The sequence below is a fragment of the Mus caroli genome, chromosome 11, assembly GCF_900094665.2.
Source record: "Mus caroli chromosome 11, CAROLI_EIJ_v1.1, whole genome shotgun sequence".
Lineage (NCBI taxonomy): Eukaryota > Metazoa > Chordata > Mammalia > Rodentia > Muridae > Mus > Mus caroli.
In genome coordinates this window covers 100,638,123-100,643,121 of record NC_034580.1, presented here as the reverse complement: position 1 = coordinate 100,643,121, position 4,999 = coordinate 100,638,123, and the positions used below count along the sequence as shown (strand labels likewise).

The 4,999-nt window shown below is 44.6% G+C and overlaps 1 pseudogene; it reads left to right on the top strand.

Moving 5' to 3' along the window:
* Positions 1-1,113: 1,113 nt before the first annotated feature.
* On the top strand, positions 1,114-2,317 carry LOC110305993 (annotated as a pseudogene).
* Positions 2,318-4,999: the final 2,682 nt, after the last annotated feature.

The window sequence follows — 4,999 nt, the reverse complement described above, 5'->3', positions numbered from 1 at the left end:
TAGTATGTAGATATTCTCTTTTCTCAGCAGCATCTATAGAAGAGATTGCCATTTCCCCATTGTCTATTCTAGGTTCTTTTATTAAAAATCAGTTAACTTCTAAGAAAGCATAAAGTCTTTTTCCATCAGCAGAAGCCTAAAACATATCTTTAAAAGATTTGTGAGACTAGCTTTAATCTCATGTACTAGAACTCAGTAAGATTTAAACAAGACTAACAACATTTTTAAATTTTTTAAAGAATTTTATTTCCGGGGCTGGAGAGATGACTCAGTGGTTAAGAGCACCGACTGTTCTTCTAGAGGTCCTGAGTTCAAATCCCAGCAACCACATGGTGGCTCACAAGCATCTGTAATGGGATCTGATGCCCTCTTCTGATGTTTCTGAAGACAGCAACAGTGTACTCACATACATAAAATAAATAGATCTTTTTAAAAAATTATTTTATTTCTAAGGACACTTACACATACACACACAGACAAACACAGACACACACAGACACACACACATACACACATACACACACAGGAGCTGAACCTAGTAATGCTGGTAATGCATACTATGGTCCAGAACTTGGGAAGCAGAGACAGGGTTGCCATGAATTCAAGGCTAGCCTGATATACATAGTGAGTTTAGTAAGACCCTGTCTCAAAACCATGCAGAGGGGCTGAGAAGATAGCTCAGTCAGGAAAGTGCTGGCCTTGCAAGCAGGGCTTGAATTTGATTCCCAGAGCATAGGAAACAGAGGCAGAAGCCCAGGACTCGCTAGCTAGCCAACCTTGACTTGCATTCAATTGGAGGAGGGTTTTGTACCTGAGGAGCTGTAGATACAAAATTGTACCCAAGAAACACAATCTTCTGCTCCTGTACCTATTTAGAGGACACAAATTGGTTCTATAATGGGCTGTGAGAGGGTGAATTTATTTTACGTGTAGGAAGGCTAAAATAAAATAATTCGTGGCCAGAGGCTAGACAGTGGTAGTTTTAGACTATATCCACAAATACTATTGTTTAAAAAAAAAATCCCACAAATTCAGTGATTTAAACAATGCAAATTTATTATCTAGAGGTCAAACATCCAAAAAGGTTCTCTGTCGGCAGCATGTGGCGGTGAGATGTCTCACAGGAAATTTTCAGTTCCCAGGCATGGGTCCTTGGGCTTCTTGCCTCGAAAGCACAGCAGCCGGCCTCGTGGGGAAGTCAAGAGCTTCCCTAAAGATGACCCTTCCAAGCCTGTTCACCTCACAGCCTTTCTGAGGTACAAGGTTGGCATGACCCACATCGTCTGGAACCCCCAGGATCTAAGGTGAACAAGAAAGACGTTGTGGAGGCTGTGACCATTGGGGAAACCGCACCCATGGTGTCTGTGTGCATGGTAGGATATGTTGAAACCCCACAAAGCCTCCAGACCTTCAAGACTGTGTTTGCTAAGCCTATCAGTGATGAGTGTAAAAGGTGGTTCTATAAGAACTGGCACACATCTAAGAAGGCTTTCACCAAGTACTGTAAGAAATGGCAGGATGGCACAGGCAAGAAGCAGCTGGAGAAGGACTTCAGCAGCATGAAGAAGAACTGCCAGGTCATCCGCATCATTGCCCACACTCAGATGCATCTGCTTCCTCTGCGCCAGAAGAAGGCACACTTGATGGTGATCCAGGTGAATGGAGGCACTGTGGCTGAAAAAACTAGACTGGGCCCGAGAGAGGCTGGAGCAGCAGGTTCCTGTGAGCCAGGTGTTGGCGCAGGATGAGATGATTGATGTCTTCGGCATGACAAAAGGCAAAGGATACAAAGGGTTGACTAGTGGTTGGCATACAAAGAAATTGCCCCCAAAGACCCATTGAGGTCTGCGCAAAGTTGCCTGTATTGAAGCCTGGCACCCTGCCCGTGTCGCCTTCTCTGTGCCTCGAACTGAGCAGAAAGGTTACCATCACTGAACAGAGATTAACAAGAAGATTTACAAGATTGGTCAAGGCTACCTCATCAAGGATGGTCAACTCATCAAGAACAATGCATTTACTGACTATGACCTGTCTTGACAAGAGCATCCATCAACCCACTGGGTGGCTTTGTTCATTACGGTAAGATGACCAATGACTTCATCATGCTCAAAGGCCATGTGGTGGGGACCAAGAAGCAAGTGCTTACTCTTCGGAAGTCCTTGCTGGTCCAGACCAAACATGGGCTCTGAAGACTGATCTGAAGTTCACTGACACCACCTCCAAGTTTGGCCATGGTCGTTTCCAGACCATAGAGGAGAAGAAAGCATTTATGGAATCACTCAAGAAAGATGGCATTGCCAAGGAGGAAGGTGCTTGATGCCAGGATCACTTTGCGCAGCTGGTGGGGTCTCATCAATAAAATGTTTCCAGTAGGCGGGCAGTGGTGGCGCACGCCTTTAATCCCAGCACTTGGGAGGCAGAGGCAGGCGGATTTCTAAGTTCGAGGCCAGCCTGGTCTACAGAGTGAGTTCCAGGACAGCCAGGGCAATACAGAGAAACCCTGTTTCCAGTTTTTTGGTTTTTTGTTTTTTTAAGTCCCAAAAGGGATTTACAGGGATAAAATCAGTGGCTCCAGGCTCTAAGTGCTATGGCCACATTGACTAACTTATGGCCAAATCACTCTGCCATCAATCACTTGCTTGCAGCCAATGTTACCCTACTCTGACTCGTGGGTCCCGAAAGGACTCTTCTAAGTATATCGTACCCACCAGATAATCCAGGATAATCTGAGCTCAAGATCCTTAATTATATTGAAGCTCTTTATTTCACGTATGGTAGCATAGTCCCAGGTTCCACTATTAGGATGTGGATATCTTTGGGGGAAAGAGGGGCCACAGCTCTGCCCATAAAAAATGGAACCTGCTCAAAAGGTGGTGATTGAACTATCCTCAATAGAACATTGGTTGGTTCAGTGAGCTACATACACGACTAGAACACAGCTTACGATGTGACATCATAAAACTAAGTCATAAAAATCATGGGACTTCCTCCCTATACTCTGATACTTACTCTTAGAAAAGCCAACACTCAGGCAGTCCAGCCCGCACGGACTCCATGTCTCCTGCCAACAGCCCTGTGAGAATGCCCTCTTGGAAAAAAAAAAAAATGGTCTTCCAGTTCTTAGGAGCCTTCAGTTGACTGGAGTCATCATGGCCAGTACTTCGAACTCAATCTCATGAGACTGAGCCTAAACCTCTGAATGAAAGCCATTCCCAAATTCCTGACTCCAGAGGCTGGGCAGTATTTTTGAGTTGCTAAATTGTGACATAACTTGTTCTGTATGAAGCGAGATGAGGTCAGTTGCCGCTACTATATAAATATAGCCCTTGCCCCAAGTATAAAGAGGGAGCTGAGGAAGCTGCGTGAACCCATCTTGGTGTCCGTGTCATTCTTGTCTCTGCCGGTTGGAAACTGAAGCAGGCAGTAATTAGGCCCAGCCTACCAGAGGAGCCAGGCAGGCAAGGCCACGGGAACAGGACTGCCTAGCACATCACAGCTCACAAGGCAAACCCCCAGATGTGAGACATAGAACTACAGGACTGTTTCCAGTGTTGGGGGTCAGTTATGCTTTTGTCTCACTCTATGCTCCAAATACCCTATTTAAATTTTTATTATTTTTTTATATTTTTGTGTGTGTGCATGTGACACGTAGACAGACATATGTCACCGTGCATGTAGAGGTCAGAGGACAGCTCTGTGGAGTTGGTTCTCTCCTTCCACCTCTGTTCAGCTTCTGGATTGAACTCAGGTCACTAGGTTTACCCTGAAGCACTTCACTCGCTGAACCATGATACTGGTCCCCACTGTTTCCTAAGCAACCATGTACCCCATTTGTTGGTTTCTTTCCCAGAGGTCCCAGCTTAGAACCTCTTCAGAGGTGACTTTGGACTTGGACAGTAAAAACCGCTGATAGTGTGTGGATCCTTAAAAACAGACTAAATGAATTTTTCATTAGTATATGGGCATAAGCTTATGAGGGCAGAATATAAGGGTTTGGATACAAAATAAACACACACACACACCTTATCTATCAAAGATTCATCCCAATTGCAATAATCAGAGGAGTTTTAAGGAGGTGTTTAGATCATAAAAGGCTCTGGATCTAGTCAATAGATTAATTCACTGATAGACTGATAATTTGATGGCATTGGGGTGGTGGGAACCAGGAGAGAGGGCCTAGCTGGAGGAAGCTGGTCACTGGAGGTCTGCCTTTGAATGGCATCTCTTCCCCAGCCCTTCCTCTTTTTCTATCTACCAAGGAGTAAGAACACTTTCTCCCATGCCCCTCCCTCACCATGTTTCCACTTTACAGAAAAACAAATGGATCCAAACCAGCCACAGACTGAAAGCACTGTGACCTAAAATAACTCTTTCCTCAAGTAGGTATTTTTCTCAAGTGTTCATCACAGAAACAATAAGCTAGCATGAACATTCCATCCCCAGACATTTAGTTACCAAATGTCTAAATATAAATAAAACAAGGAGACTCTCATAAGATCTCAGACAAGATGGAACACGTTTCGGATGACTCGGCTGTAGACAAACCCCACAGATTTCAGCTTTCAATGGGTCATCTACATCCACTCAAGTCTCTTTATGATGCTGAAAATTGTGTTGCCAAAATAAAAAAAAAAATGGCTTTTTAAATTGTGTTTGGGTGTTTTGCCTGCATGTATGCCTGTACCTTGCATTCATGCCTGATGCCTTAGAAGGCCAAAAGAGAGCATCAGATCCCCTGGGGCTAGAGTTATAAACAGTTGTGAGTCACCATGTTTCACACTGGAAACGTCCTCTGGAAGAGCAGTGAGTGCTCTTAACCACTGAGCCATCACTCCAGCCCCAAACGTTTTGTTTTGTTTTGTTTTAAGATTTTTTCTGGAGACAGTGTCTCACTGTGTACCCCTCCTGTCCCGGAACTTACAGACATCTGTCTGCTTCCATCTCACAAGTGCTGGGATTGGCCCCATCTGTCTGCTTCCATCTCACAAGTGCTGGGATT